Here is a 17,444-nt window from a genome sequence, read left to right as displayed (position 1 = left end):
CACAGTTGCCAGGCCACCATTGCCTTAAGAGTGTTTTGAGTGTACAGTATATAAATGCGTGTGTGCGTGTGTGTGTACATGAGTAACTGTTGTTTGAGGCAGAGTCAGAGCTGGAGATGAAAGCATCTGGCCATGTTGTTTCTTCACCCATGGAAAAGAACGCGGTTAATGGCAAGCACTCTTAATCCTGACAAAGTCACAGTTGGCTTGACATTTCACACCGATCCGTGGGTACAGAAACAGAACTTATTGTGTTTTATATCCTTTCTGTGACAGTCTGTGGAAAATACTTGATATGGATTCTGTGGCTGCTGTCTGTGCTGCTATGATGTTGTAAGGCCTTAGGTGTTTGCTTGTGGTTTGAAATGTGTACTTTATGCTCTACAGTAGATGGAGGAGGAGGTTTAACGCGTCTACCTCCCTTATGACAGCATTGATTCATTACTATTATGATTGTCCTTACAGTCCCTATCCATTGTTTCTGAGTTGGCAGGCATGACAGATGTGCAGATCTCTCTGCATGAGGATCATCTGGATAGAGTTTGTATATTCTAAATATGGAAGGCTCTTATGCAGGCTGCTGTGGCTTACTTCTGCAGACTGGTGACTCTCATGTCTGACAGATACACACTTTGTGTTTTCCTGTCTGTCTCTCTCCTATCCACACAGTGTTCAATGTGTTTGGTTTCCAGGCGATGATAACTCGCTTTTGATTTTGTGCAATGTTATTTAATTCTAATAAAGTCTGTATGTCAAATTGGATCAAACTTGTGTCTTTAACTCCAAATAAAAAATGAGATGATTTATATGGTTTTATGTTTTTTTTGTTTTAATTTATTGTCAGTTTAACAAAAGACTTAAGTTATTAGATATATTATCTAGATAACAGATAGATATACTTTATTATTCCCCCAGGGAAATTGTTTATATTTCTAAGAGTTAGGCTATAAGATTTATGAGATTAAAAATGAAGACAATAGAATACAAAGCTTTTAGGCTACTAATAAAAAAAAAAATAAAAAATAGTCATAGCGCCTTTCTCCCTCTCCTGACCTGACCTGCCAGTTTTACCAGCATAGACCAGAACTCTGTTACAGCCCTCTGCCTTGGACTTTGTATCTTTCTTATTTTCAACCATTTATTAACACCTTACCACTTTTTACACTCTCCTCCACCACTCTGATTCAGGCGTAATTACATCGGGACCCAAAAATCTCACTGACTCTTTACCTGTAGCAGCGAGCGCCCCTTCCAGCAAGTGGCGCCCTAGGTGACCGCCTTTGTCACCTATGCCAAGAGTTGGTTTTGGTTGTATCTTGACATGGTGACGACAGCTAAGTTAGCCAGTTGACTAATTTTGCATTTAATTGGTCATGCAGTCAGGGCTCATCAGACTGGCATGTCCAGGTTTTGTCCCTGATTCAGCCTGCTCTGCTTAGAGTGGTCTTATTAGACTCAAAAAACAACTTCATGGTGGCTTAGCTGCTCATACATAGTTGCTATTATGACAGCCTGTGTGATATATAAATCTATATCCCAGTAAGCCTTTGGCCATAATACATGTGAAACAAAACCTGCAACAAGAGCATTTCATCACAGGTAGTAATGAAAGCAGAGATGTGCTGATTTAAATCCATTGTGTTGACCTTCAAAATACAATACCCTTCCAGGTCTGGCCTGACATCTCTTGACAGCACTTTAATTGTAATAGATAACCCAGGGCGTGAAGGGGTACTCACTGCAAAGTAAACATAATTTAGATGGCAATGTTCACTGTTCAGTGGATCACTACTGATCAATACTGCGGCTCTGACAAGCACTAGCACAGCCTGTATAATTCAGGAGTGGACAACAGGCATTCAGCCCATCAATTAGAGAGATTTTCTGTCTTTCCTTGCACCTGCCACTGATAAACAGTTTGTCTTTTTAAAGATCATACTGAAAGGAACGGTGTACATTGTGCGTCATATATCCTGGTTAGTGCTTCACCCTTCATTTTAAACTATAGATTTTCCCCTTGGATCATTAACTATGCATGTTTTCAAACCCACAGCGACTTAAAGGCAGGCAGCAAACTAGCAGCAACAGCCATTACCTCCTGTTGTGCATCCTCCAATCACCACCTTCGATGTGAAAGGTCACAAATGGCAATAGTGTGGGGTGGCACAGGTTGTTGGCATGCTGTCACTATGTCTACCTGTTTTAACACAGCATTGGCCACTAGCATCAAACTATGACTTTGAGGTCATTGTGTCTGCAGATTGCTCTGTAGAGGAAATCATTTATAACTGCTGAACTGCTTTGTCAGATCACCACACCCTGAATGCCTTAGCCAGACCTGTTAACAACAACAACAGACTTGAGAACAGAAGTGTCTCATGTTTTATGCATAGATGGTCTCCTGGTGAATGTCAGCTTTTACAAGGGAGGAGCTCAATGTGCTGTAAAGGTGAGGATTTGTTCCTATGACCTGGATGCTGCTAAATGTTATAGAGATGATTTGCATGTGAAAGGGGTTAATCCTACACTAGGACAAATGTTATAATGCTAAACTGGTGCTAATTTGTCAGCCAGCAGATGCATCTCATTTACTGGCAGAATTACAATACTAGGAAAACAGCTACTGAAAATAAATCTGCATGTTCTTGGAGAGTACATATGCTAGGATGGATTGTTGTTTCCTTCTGGTAAGCAGAAGTAGCACGGCTAACGCTCTGAAAAGAAAAGCTTCACTAGGATTATTCATGAGTTTCGTTAGTCAGTTGATAATCAACGGTTAGGATACAGTGGTTATGTAAATTATATTAAACCACAGGTTGCAGGACTGTTTACAATGTTATGGAGAGTATCAACATAAAACATTCTAATGTATAGAAAGAGATTAAGCTTTTAAATTTAGGTTTTAGGATAACGACCCTCACAATAACACAAAAATCACCCATATGTGTCGCAAACTAATGCTAGAATCACCCATGGTCATCAGTCACAAAAACCCTTATTGGCTTTTTTAAATAAAATATCACAGGTTAAATCAATTGTTGCTGCTGTTTGAGATACAAATGGTGCTGCAGGTTTTGTCACTCTGAAGGACCAAATGCAGGCAGGTGTTGTCTCGCTGGATGAACACAGAGCGGTCACTCTTAATAGGCATACAAAACAACATGACTCACATCACCATGACAACGCTACCTGCACTTTACAGGTGTGGGGACAAGACCACCCACAGAAAAAAAAACAGAAAGCACACATCATTTGTCTTTCTGTCAGTAGACTTCATTTTGCAAGGAACATTTCATCAGTTGATTGCAGTAACTTAGCAACTAACTGCTGTGATAAATAGGAGGATGATGCATCTTTTGTTCATCGCTGTGGTGGGATGTAAGTGTCTTGGTGACATGGAAAATGATTTGGCAGTTTGGACAACCAGTGTGTTGACTGTACCCTACCTAAACTATTTAATGAAAAATGTTTTTGATAGACAGTGATTTTTGGAGCATTTTAAATATTGTGTAAAGGCAGGTCTGTAGATTACAATATTCACAAGGTCTAAATATTGAATAAACACTAATTGATTGTATTTTCTGAAGCTGCGCTTTCATTTAATTTAATGATTTATTGATTGAATTTTGATTTATTAGAACACCAGTGGATGCTATACCTTAACTTCACAGCACATTTATATTGAAATGTCAATGACGACTTACGTAATAAATTAAATCAGTAGAAGCCTCTGTGAAGGCTGACAATTGCCTCTTATTCTAACAGGAATTGAATGTGTCATTAACTTGTTAGAGTTATTGGTTGTCTCTCACTGTGTGTCACAGAAAGTTGTGAGAATATCACAGCTCCCTAACACAAATTAAAACATCTGTTCGAGCAGCAGTCCCAGCTTTTTTCCTGCACCTGAGCAAACTGAGCAGACTTTATTTGATCGCACAGTGACATTTACCTGTTCAGGCTACAAGAAAATCCCAGTGATGTCAACTGTGTATTGTCAAAAAATGAGTATAAATGACAGTATAAGGTTGAGCTAATGCAGACAAAATATAATAATAATAACATTGCTGCTGAATTTTAGTTTGATTTTATTAAAAAATGTGTGACAAAGGTGCCGATACAAACCATAAAGAGACTGTAACAGCGGAAACAGTAGAGTATGGATGGTGACTCTCTGTCTCCCTTTACCTCAACACCACATTAAAGACAGGATGGAAAAATGGACACGGCACTGAGAGCCATGGAGATAGAGGCAAGAGTGAGTCTTAATGTAGAGTACAGCAATTCCACTGACCTGATGGAGCTCAGTGTAGATACTATTACCACACTGCTAAAAGCGTCCCTCACCTCTTATTTTCCAAATCTCTGCTTTAGAATCCATTATGGAGCCGTTGAATTTCCTGTCTTAGATATAGATGTACTCCAATTATAATCTGCAAAAATTAGACATCGATTGATTATCTTCTAAAACAAACTATGTTCAAATAAATGTCTTTCAGTCATCAACCACACACATACAGTATTACTAGTAATTTTAAGAGATCATTCTAACTGCAAGTCTGATGATAAAATACATATTTTTTTCTTTACACAACAAGACATACAGCCTACAGTAAAGGACATTTTACCCTCTGAAAACATGCCATTGCCTTCCCATTAATACCTGTAATATATGTGATAACATAAGATAAAGGTTTGGTTAAAAATAATCAAAACAGTCATGGCTAATGAACAGCAGCCATATATGCTTGATTAATAGCCTATCAATTATTATAAAGCATTAACAGATGACTTCTGAAGCATTAATAGAGATGATAATTATAGCACATCAAATAGTGGTACCCTGATCCATGATCAGCCCATCTGAATCCTTGATGAGAGCTATATTTATTGTGCATACAGTAATATCTAACTGTAGCACTTGTATTAAAACAAAAGAGAGTCAAATATTTTCCCAGTCTTTGGCCGTGGTCGGTGAGCAGCAGTACATCTTCAGTACAGCAATCTGCATGCAAACACCCTGAGACATACATCAATACCTCCATCAATGCATCTAAGGAGGATGGATTACAGGGAGATTGAGTAACTTAATAGAAATCAGCAGCTTAGCAGGAACTCTTAAATACAGCAAAATTATAGCTGACACAAACAATCTGTAGCAGGCCAGCTGTGTCCACAAAAAAAACTCAAGTCACCTCAGTGATTCTGCTGCAGTACGCACATATCGATCTACGCGGACTGGTTTCATCCATACACACAAATCTAGAGGTTTAAGAGCACCAAAGTGTTAAAAAAATTGGATTCACTGATTGCACTTGAGCTCCACTGTCAAGGCAATATCTGCCAACTCAGCCACACGGGAGTTGTAGCTGTTGAACGTTAACGAATGTACTATTGTTGCATCTTCTTTGAAAAGCCCAGCTGTGTTTTTTCTCTGGCAAGCTGTTGATCTGCATGCCAAGTAGGTTCCAAGCAATTAATCCACTTGCGTATCCCTAAATAAACTCATTTCTGCAGAGTGATTAAAAAAAGGTGATAGAAGAGTTCTTCTCTGTGCCACTTCAACTGTGTTGTTGTGCAACAGCAAATGCTGAGTACAATCGGTCCTGATGGAGGAGGAGTGATTTCCTGCACTGATTTATCACAGTTGCCAAATGTGACTGCAGCATAATAAGACAATGCCAGAATTTTACTTTATTAATTAATTTACACACATTTGCACTCCAGGAAAAAAAATTGTGACATTGCCCGAAACAATGCAGTATGACCCTCACTCTGAAACATTTGGCATGAGATGCCGCCGCCTTATTTTAGCAGTGGCAGCTGTTTAGTGGTGGGAGTGGGTTGTATAAGGAGATTACATGATAGGAGGGTTTTACTCAAATCTGCCAATGAGACAGAGAGATGACCTTTAGGTGGTTTGATAATGCTCCTCAGGGAGAAGTGCATTACAGTCAAGGCTGCCACTGCTGAAGACATAGTGTGGTGGGGACGCTGATAATTGGGCCAGTTTGAAAACAACTTTAGGTCACACTTGTTCTTATCTCCACCTTTGTGGTGGTAAAAAACAAAACAAAACAAAACAAAACAAAAGCAAAAGCCTGACAGCCGAAGTCAGCATTCTGTTTAAAAAGATTATTTTGCACCTAAAAAAACCTACACAAATTTTGTGCATTATATTAGTATCATTATAATGTGTGTAGTTCAAGTGGAGCTTTACTGAAATTAAGCCAAAGGATCTAAAAGTCCAAAAGATCCATCACACAGCCAAGGAGTAATTACAGCAGGTAGACGCAGGCAGAAACAACGAAGGCACACTCACTCGCAGCTTAACTTGTTGTAGGGGACTGTGTTGCAAGTTCACCAGTAGAACAAAGCAATCCTGACATTGCTCTTGACCAATTAGAAATGACCAAATTAATATTAATCACAAAATTTCATTAAATGCTACTGTAGTGACCACTGGTTCTGCAATACGTATCATAAAACACTGTGGTATTATTAACTGTTGTACTGTTTAGAATTGAATGATTCTCAGTACATATTATAGAGAACTGTAAGAAGATGGACGTTGTACACCAGGCGAGGGTGACGAGGCACAGGTGGAAACAATGAAGGCAGGGCAGGCAATCATAATGGAGGAAGGTAAACAGACTGAGACACACAAGGAAAAAGTTGATAAGAAACCAAATAGGAAAATGGGAAATCAAATAACCAAAAACATAGGGAACCTGAGTTTGAGGATAAACAGGTGGTAAAATAAATGCATTAGGGCAGATGCTCCACCCAACTAATTACGATGTACCACTGTGACTCAACAAAAAAAGGTTCAAGTGCAGGTTAAAAAACAATTAGACAACTGCTGTGTTAAATATCGCAGTGCCTTACAACCTTATTAAAATGTTCAAACTAAGGAGCACAGCATAGTAGAAGTAAAGTACACCTACAACATTCAGCCCAAAAGCTGAAGGAAGAACAGGCTGGATAACTGCAGCCTGTCTGGCAGAGGGAAAACACACAAACAAGGCTAACAAGACACAGGTGACAACAACAAGGCAGTGAAAACACAAACACAGGAAGACAACCGAAACTAACAGCAAAACCTGGACACACACAGACTCATTAGAGAAGTTTCGTAGGGTCTGCCATAAACACATGACTTCACACTGCACAAACCCATAAGGAAATTATGAGGGATTTTTCTAGGGATTAAGTGAAGCAAACCATTTCTTCCTTTGGGTTCTACAGCAGGGCACATCTGGAATGAAATGTTCTGAATGTGATTTTTTATTTCCTCTGTCAAGGTTAGACCACTTAAGATGGCCTCCAGTCCCATATTCATGAAAAGATGAAAGATGACAAATGAAACTTTGCCTGGATTATTAGATTATATGGACCCAAAACTGGTCAGTTGGAGGGATGTAGAATCAATCAGTGCCCAGACAGACCAGAAATGGTTACATGTGCACACACGCCCAAAGCATAATTTTCTAATTAAAATGGTTTAAAGTAATTACTGTAAGTCACCTGCTCCTCATTCCTTAATGATGACTGATACTATCGTAGAGGAGAGGAGAAGCATGTGTTCAGCATGCATGAGTCTGCCTGTGGGATGTGTGGAGATATGGCTTCGACAGAGCTGAATGCCAACATGCTAATCAAAGAATGACACTGTTTCCACCAAAGGGAAATCAGTAGTTAAGTTAGGACCTAGGAAAACATGCTCGGAGAGGATAAACTCTGGTTACACAGGCACTCTGGAATGCGTGAACATTTTCCCTTACAGTTTCAAAAAGTGTTTGTGAGAGCAGAAGGCTGTGTTTCAAGGCATCATTCTACATTATGAACTTGCAAAAGCCTGATAAATGAACTCGGTCTGAAGTCACAGCAATGGCCACAAGCCCTGAATGTCACTGCCATGATGACTGAGCTGAGGTGTCGTGTTTTATTAAACATTAATGTGCTTTCTGCGTCAGGCATGAAAGATCTCATCAACCTTCAATTAACCTTGTGGCTCTTCATCTCCTGCTTGGAGGTGTGGATGACCGGAGGCTGTTTTTTTAGTGGATGACAACTCTGCTAACCAAATGTATCAGTACAAATTGCTGGCTTCCCCTTAGTGCTTCCCGTTAGCAGTAGAATAAAATGGAACAAAGCTGTAACAACGATGCCACCAATTAACGCAAAGGAGGTTTTTCATCCCTGCGCTTCCCTTTGTACCTTAGGATTTAACAATTTCCATTTCTAATTTGACCACAGTTTCTTGCTTCTGTTTGATTTCATCCACTTGTGTCATTCCAATTAGACTGTCCCTCGACTATAAAGGGTTCAAAAGCGTTGAGATAATTTGATTTAATTGTTAATTGTGTCAAACTGGGCTTCAAACCCAACTGTTAGATGTCACATTCAAACTCTGCAGCAACTAAAGCCAGTGATTTAATCTTTCATGCCTAATGCCAAAACATTTTGGCTCTAACCAGAGGGAAAAGTGAGAAAATGTTACTGAAGATCACCAAATACACAACAATAGTAGGATTGCAATTAGACTCCACATCACAAATAATTGGAAATAAGGTCGATATTGTATAGGCCATGTACAGTTTTGGACTTTATTCAGCAGATGGCCTCTTACAGTGGTACATTTCAAGGTCCCCAGAGGATTCATTCCAATAATACCTGAATAGGATTATGTTATCCCAGGATCAATTTTTGCATCAAGTAGAACACAAATACTCTCAAGCTGTCTTCACCATCTTCAAAATGATATATTTCAAAGGTGTTTATGTAGCAATCAATGTGATCTAAAAATGATGAGTGATGAGTTTGTTGCAGATGGAAGACATTGATTTCATTGTGAAGTGATCTGTTCTATGATCTTCTATCTTTGTCTGCATTGTCTACCTGTACCTCCCACAACCAGATTTGTCACTGTTTAACCAGCAGTCAACATATATGTGTGAGCGCACCCTGGGGATTTCTCAGCAGCTTTTTTAAAACCATGTTAGTCTCAGAGAAGGTTCAGGGTTTGAACTAAAACTTTAGACCTTATTGTGCGGTTAAGGCACCTTGAGATGTTTCCTTTAGTTCTGTGCCAGGGCCATCGTGGATGATGACAGGTCTGAACATACCCCTGATGTGGTCCAAAGCAAAACAGATCCATCCAGATGAAAATAAGCAGGGAGAGCAGAAATAAGAGGTTTTAGAAATGCTTTGCATGCACACAAAAAATAGAAGGTTGATGTTGTTGTAGACATAACTGAGTTTGTTTTAAATCTGCCATGGAGACTGGCACAGCCTCCGTCTTGTTATTGTTTGCCTTCACATAACAACGGCCTGCTGGCCTTGGAGCCTCAGATTGGCCTTTCCGATAGAAAACACTGATTGTGCCGCTATAGACTTTGATAAGGACTGGATAAGTGATCGAGTTTCCACTTCTGGTTGGAAAAGAACGTGTCCCACACAGTGCTCAGCCTAGACAGGTAGGCGTCCACCCCCAGCAGCTTAAGTGACTGGAATCCCCTGTTGACACACTGATCTGGCATGGCTTAGCTGCTGACTCAATACAGCAAGCAAAAGAAGCAAGAACATGTCCAGGAGGCTTTACCCATGGTTCCCTTTTTTGCATTACACACACACATCACATGCAGTACTGAGTGAACCTAGCAGAGAGAGTAAGTGACGATGAGACAGAACATGCTCTTAAAAACAGAAATATAACAACAACAAAAAACAGAATGTAGGAATACAAAGTTTATCTGCATGGCAGGTTGACTTGACCGCACTGAGCAGAAAGAGCAGTTATGCCTCAGTTTATTTGATGTTCCCTTTTTGGAGAGCGCTTTCCGTCTCTGCGTTTACCTTCTAGAGTGTTCTTTTAAACAATTACTATCATTGTTGTAAAAAGCGGACATCCTTTCATGCAGTTGATTAATGTAGAAAAAAAAAATCTTTGTACTGAATGAAAACAGCATGGAGAGAGTCAAACTGTGTGGCCAGCACTGATATTTAGAAGTCCTGAGATTGACAGCGTTGCACTTTGAGCACAGTAGGTAGAGGTCACAGCAAACACACCTGCAACTATTTTTACACTCCAAGCTGCTTTCATAACATCAGCTGATATTTTTATACCACCGACATATAATTCAGTCTTCTAACTCCCTAAATTAAGCAAACAACGTCATCATCTTTCTTAGATAGAAAAAAAAGAACCCAGTAAGTAGCTGTCAGAGCTTGTGGGAGACATGACATTTTAATGTAATAATATGGCTCAGTGTGATGTCTGGTCAGCCTGTTCTGTGCACAAAATGTAACATACAAGAGTGTTAAAATAACTAACAAGAGGGAGGTAAGTCTCCCACAGGTTAGAAACCCGCTGCTGCCTGCCTGTCAGGGTGATGTATGGGAAGGAAAAAAAAACATAATCAAACTGATTGAACCAAACATTATGTATCCTCTTGAATTCATGAGATCGCCTGCTTTCTCTTTGTATATTAGATTTAGCTTGCATTAAGAAAACACTTACGCTGCACTATACTGTTCCACCTGACTGCTGGTACACAAGTGAAGCAGAATAACGAGTTTATGGTATCCATTTCTTTGTGTGATGTCTTTTTTTATTTGTTGTCCTGCTACAACCTCTCATACACACAGGCTGCACATCAAGTCACATTGATGGGCCCATTCTCCTCCATGTTTTAATTTAAAGTAAGATATAGTGGAGCTTTCAGAAACATGTCCCCGGTCTAAGCTGGCTATTAGGGCACCACTGTCGAACTTTACATATAGTAGATTGTTCATGTTGGGAGTGACTCTTATCACCTGCTAGGCAGCTGAACCCCTAGTAGTTGCCAGATCTGACAATGGTCCAGGTCTGAGAATCGGTAGTAGTTTGGTCACATTTGGAGCAAATATGGAATATGAGTCCAGTGATTTTTTTGGGGCTGGCTACACACATTTTGCAGGTGCAAGAGATAAACCTGCTGCTGCAGCCAAACTATTACTGTGCAGCAGCAGGTGTAAGAGATAAACCAATTGACTTCTGCAGTGGGACTCATGATGCAGGAAACATCCAAAAGCAGTGTATTTTAACCCAAACCCTAATATTAATGTCAGAAAGAAGAAACTTAAAACTGAACATGAAATAAATGAGGGGAGTTAGTTTTGAATGTAAGTCCAATACCTTCATGCTGTGGTCCAGTGTAGCTGTTACATTTTTTGATGTCAGACTGGCTTGTCCTGGCACATAATACAGTAACTACCTATGCTTTTCTGTCTTAAGACCTAAGACCTTAAGACCTAAGACCTGACCTAATGCAAGCTGGAAAAATGTTGTATAGTGTTAAGCTGATGTAGCAGAACCTTAGTATGTGACTACCAAAAACCTCCCAGCAGTCCTTACAGTACACTGTGAGATGGATTCAAGCTTGCTCCAAAGGTAAGCAGAGCCTTACATTTTTCATGTTGTTCAGTCATCTAATATCTTCGAGGTGAGAAGTTTTGCCCAGAGACATGAAAACAACCAGAGTAGAGGTGCTGGGAACCTCTAACATTTATGTTGCCTGCACACTGTTCAAGTAACACAGCCTCAGGTGAAGGTTCATCCTCTGCTAATGAGTTAATCAGAATCAGCCATGAAACCACCGTGATAAGGTTAATATCTGGCCATCAGCTGTGTGAAGTCTGCCAGTCTTAAAAGTGCGTAGATGTGTGTAGGGTAGAGAGGTTACGACAGATGAGATATGATCATCATAAATGTTCATGGCTGTTTTATTTCCCATTACGATGCTCACTCACACTCCTGCTGTGATATGTTCAGTGTGTGATGCCTTTGTTAAAAAACCTAACCCTAGGGTTAGGGTTTTTAACTAACCCTAACCCTTCCTCTGCAGGACAAACATTTTGATTTCTTTTGAGGCGGCCATCCCTCTGGTGGTTCTGCTGGGCAGACAGTGTACCCACTGCACACTATGAGAGCTGTGCTTTGTCTAATGGACATTAGGCATGTGATCAAGCTCCCTGCTGTTAGTGAATCACATGTACAAAACAGTCCATTTTACCTAATCACATTTATTTTTCCGGGTCATCATCATCATTCATTGAAAGGAAACTATCTACGTTGCTGAACATAAGATGTCACAGTAACTCTGAACACACACTGAGTCACAATGGAGAACAGCTGTTGCAGAAGCTTATTTATTTGATGCTGTACAAACAGCAGATCAAACTTATTAATCCTCTCAAAAGATTTGTTCAGACTGTTTTTTCTCAGCTTGTTCTGTCTTTATTTCTGCTGTAGCTGCGGCCAGCAGGAAACCTCCAACATGAGCGGGAAATATTCTACATTAGACATGAAATCCTTAAATATTAAACGTGACACTCCTAGTTATGAAGAGATTTTGTGTGTTCAGCTTATTGTTTTGGTCTGTTTAGGTGGGGTACACCCTGGACAGGTTCAGTCCATCACAGGGCTAACACACACACAGTATTAGGCAAGAAAGCATTGCCAGGTCAACTAAACACATTGTGTTAATTACATTAGCCTCCCACCTCTCTCTCTCTCTCTCTGCAGCAGGTCTCTGAATTTGGAGCTCCAGTAAAAAATTGGGACAGCAAACAAAAGTGTGATGAAGAAGTGAGGTATATCATTTTGTTAGTGCTTTTCAGAAACATCATGTAGTTGTATTCTGTCCCTTCAAACCCCACTCCATGCACTGGTGTCCCCAGGCCCTGTAGGACCTAGCATACAGGCTTGTTTTTATCTTGATTTAACAAAAACAAATATGCATTTTTTGTTTCCCCACCGTGCAAACAACAAAAGTCACAGTGTGATTGCTCCGGACTAACAGAGCTAGTCCATCATGAGCCAATAGCTGATGTCTGTGACAGATGGCATTACAAACAGATGCTATCAGTCAGGGTTCAGCTCCGTTTGGGTCTAATCACTGCTGCTCTGTGTGACCTGGGTATGTGTGTGCATGTGTTAATGCATTCATGTGTGTGTGTGTTTGTTTGATTATTGTCTGCTGAAACAAAAACTGGAAAAACTGCATGTTGAATTGAGCAACAATTAAAAACTGCATGTTGGATTAGCACAGATGTGCATCTCTTTGTTCATGTGAGATCTAAAAGTAGCCATCCCCAAGCAGACAGCTAGACAGATGACAATATTTTTAGCCCATTGCCCACTAACTTTTGAATCTTTTGTCCATTCCATCTGCGTGACCTTTAGCCTCCTGAGCAACTGTGATTCACTCACTTGTGTAGCTGCTGAGCTGCAGCCGTAATCACAAAATTAACTTGGTAGCCACACAAGCACACATAGCCACAATGTCCAACATCAGGTCTTTCTTGATCTCAGTCAGTGACTTTTCCACATTTTTATACATTCATTTGTGAGCCAAAAAGTGACAGAAAATAAGAGAATATGAGATTGGAGTACGGGGAGTACAGCAGCTCAGTAATTGGACGGAGCTTTTTATCCAAGCTTTGAAGATTTTTAACTCTCAGGAGGCACACAGCCTTGTTGAGGAGTAGAATTAGACGGCATCCAGTGTGGCTTCTGCTTTTCCATTATCCCCATCAACCAAACTTTTGTCAGCACGTCGTCAATATTCAGCTCTGCATTGCTAATAATTTGACTAGAGCAGAAAGTGTGACAGCAGCTTCTGCTCAGCTGAAATGCACAATGTGTTCATTTTCTGACATTAAATGGAAGACTTCTATTTTAATCTGAAATATGGTTTCATATCCTTCATGTTCAGAACCTATTCTCTCCTTTTTTAATATATGAGGTAGCAATCAAAAATGATAAAGATTTCATACCTACAATGACACAAGAAGAGTACAATGTTCTCAATATACACGTGTTTGTGTGCCCTATCTTCAAGGTGAGTCTCTAAGAAGCTCTTATCACACATTAGAGCCTCCCATCAGCACTTTGAAGTGCTGCCATGGTGATGCAATGATGGCAATGAGGAATGGCTTCCAGACTCTGTGTGTGTGTTTGTTAACACATATGTTCAGACACCATCAGACACAACATGTAAATTGTTGCAACCATCACAGTAAGCTTTGCATATTTAACACCCTTCATTTAATCAGGGCCAAAAATAAATATGATAAACAGACACTTTAAAGTGGTGACACACATGTTAAAATGATGCATGGAACCTCCTCATAGCTTATTCGTAGTGGATTCCTAAAATGACCTTTGCTTTATTAATACCACAGAGTTTTATATGGTGGATGTTATCCTCTGATAATCCTATCAGATCAACTGAACCACATGAAACAGATTCCCAGCCTAAGTTGCAGCTGATGGCTGACAATAAATTGAGGAGAAAGGCAGGCTCTTATATTTATGATGGAGGGTTCCTGCTGTGTTTCCAGCCACTGCAGATGTGAACTGGAAGATTTTCTATGTTTTCTCGGCCAATAAAAGATTCCACATAGGATGGAGTCAGTAGGATGGCTCAATAGGTAAACTTATAATGTCACAATTTGGCACAGATAGAGAAACAGAAGAGATGGAATGGAGGGTAACTTTGACACGTATAGGATGAATGTTTCCTGCTGTTTGCACCTCTGAATGCACTGAAATGAAACAGATCACTGCAGCTGCACGAGGCATGAAATAACTATATGATGTAGTTTCAATATATTTTGCATAATTCAGCCTTGACAGAAAAAGAAAGAAAAAAATTAAGTGGAGAACTGTTGGAAGTTGTTGAAGTGATTGTGTATCATAGAGTGTATTATAACTGAGCATTAATACACCTTTGTTCACTCAGTGCTGCCATGTTGAGGTGTGGTTGACCTGCTGATTTTTGCATAAATGTTGTTGTCACCGTTCTTTCTTGTAGCCAGAACTATTCAAATGAAATTGAATTAAAAAAGTTAATTGAATATAATGACATGTCATTAGTTGCATCACATTTTGTAAAGAATTCAAACAATGACTTTTGACTTTTAAAATCTAATCAGCTTACTTCTAAGGCCTTACTGGAATATTGATCATGTCCAAACCGATTAAGTTCTCACCAGTTCATCCTTGAGTTTTACTTATATTAAATTTCAAAAAACATTGTCACAGTACTTTTCTTTTGAGATATCATGATCATAAGAGGATGCAGATAACATAATGCATGCAGACATGACAGTCTCCAATGTGGAGACATAAAAACATTCATTTTCACACCAACAGAAGACAAAGTTTAAAAAGCTTCAGCTGACATCCTTCTTGTCATATTCTCAGTCTGGCTTCACTTGTGTCATTTGTGTACTGCCATCAATCCAGTGTGTGACCCCCACACACACAAGTACAGAAAGGCATGAACACACACATCAGATCCATCCATGCAAGCATCCTCTTTGATGTTTAAGTAATACTGAGATAAATGCACTCCGGTGCTGTTGAAAGCAGCATTACATGATCCCAGGTAAATGGATGAATATGATTCCTGCTGCATGCAGGTTAATGTAGCTGGTGAACTCTTGTATGTGCATGAAGCTGGTTTTATTCATTTAATTAAATAACGTCATGGTCTCTTCCTTTATTACAAAAATATAATCATTTAACAGCTTTATTATTAGGGTGCACATAATCTTGGTCAACCTATAAGTAATTTGGCCATTTTATTTGTTGGTGGTGTTGTGTTTCAGCATTTTATTTCTTGTCCTGTTTCTCGTCTTCCTTGTCGTGATTATTTATTGATTGATTGATTGATTGATTTTTGGGCATGGCACATTTATGAATAATCGTCATGTCCCATCCAGCCCACCTGTTAACTCAAATGAAGTAGTGTTTTTCTGCTTTCTGTGTCCAGATTTTACATAAAATATATGTATAAAATCATTAAATAAATAACTTTTTTTAAAGTGAAGGGGCAACAGGTCATTCTGCGTTCATCAGTTCATTTAACAGTCATGCATTATGTTTGATGATTATTATTTGAAGAGTAACAGAACAGAATGTAACACCTAATTACGCAGCTGATTCCCTGCAGCCATGTGGATACGTCTCCACATCCGCGTAGACATGTTGCCCTGGCAACTGAGAAAATGGAGGCTGGTCGATAGGAAGAGGAGGCATTTATGTGTTTATATATTGATGGATTCCATTCAATAAGAGCCATTTAATTTGAGGATGACATTCGAAGATGGTGTGTAGACAAAGGCTTACAAAAATTCAGAAAGCTGAACAGTTGCATCGCACTAAGCTGGAAATGAAGTCCAACAAAAGGAGAGGAAAAAAAAAACAAAAGTAATTACAGACTGGGATGGGACAAGCAGGGAAAGGAGAGAATTAAACTAGCATCTGAAAGGAAGTGCTCTCAATACACAGTGGGCAGATAAGACGAGACAAAGGAAAAACTAATAAAGTCAGGGCAGAGAATCACAAATCACACTAACCCTAATCCTAACACATAAAGGGAGGAGGCGCAAACACAGGGGACTTACAAGGTAAACAGGCTTAATTACCCAAATAACACTGGAATCCATATGTGAATTCCTGCTTGAACCGACACAGATGTCAATACAGTTAACTTTAAGAGGTATGGACCCAAATAGAAAAAGATGTTCAGAGATAACATGACATTTGTAAAGGTAAAATCAACAGCTATTATCAGCTCCGGATTGACGTCTTGTCATCATTATTTCTTATACACCAAAGGATGCAAGCTGAGTGGGGGTGTGAAAACAGCAGGTATGAGGTATCTGTGCAGGGAATGTTCGGATGCAGGATGGAGACAGTACTTCTTCTTTGCAACCATATGTACCCAGTGATTCATACCCTATTATCTGCCATGTGACTCAGTAAATGCAGAACCAGGCAGGAATTTACGTATCTTTCAATTCTCTGCATGAGTCAGATTGATGATTTTGAACTGTATAGTTCAATTATTTTCATTTCCAATAGCACTTATATTTAGTATGCGTACCTGGTTGGATGGCCTAAATGGAACATATGAGCCCATCATCATCCAAACATGGGACAGATGCAGCCGTGAAAGTCCACATTAGGAAGTAGGGTGGTTGTGGACCTTCGCCCAGCACTCCAGTGTAGAAGTCCTCCCAACAGTGCTGCTCTTAACACTGCGTGCTGCATGAAATGCTGTAGTCGCCATTTTCAGCCACCATGAGCAATAAGTCCTGCCCCCATAAACACATAGAAATATGCCTGAAGAAAAACACACACAAGCTCCATTTTTAAGACCTGAAATATCACCCTGTTTACCTGGAGAGGAGCAGACCTGTCTCCAATATGCACCTCCTTTTTGTAGAAGTTGGTGTCTTGTACCTCGAGAAACTTCCAGGATGGTAGCCATCACCTCTGTGGACCCACTGACTTGTGATTTTTAATCACCTGCAACAGAACTACCGCAAATGTTACTGACCTCAAACTTTCTGCATAATCAGTCTGTAAGCTGAACTGTAATTGGAGATGT

The sequence above is a fragment of the Parambassis ranga genome, chromosome 21 (genome assembly GCF_900634625.1).
Source record: "Parambassis ranga chromosome 21, fParRan2.1, whole genome shotgun sequence".
NCBI classification, from domain to species: Eukaryota; Metazoa; Chordata; class Actinopteri; family Ambassidae; genus Parambassis; species Parambassis ranga.
Note: the sequence above shows the minus strand (reverse complement) of the source record.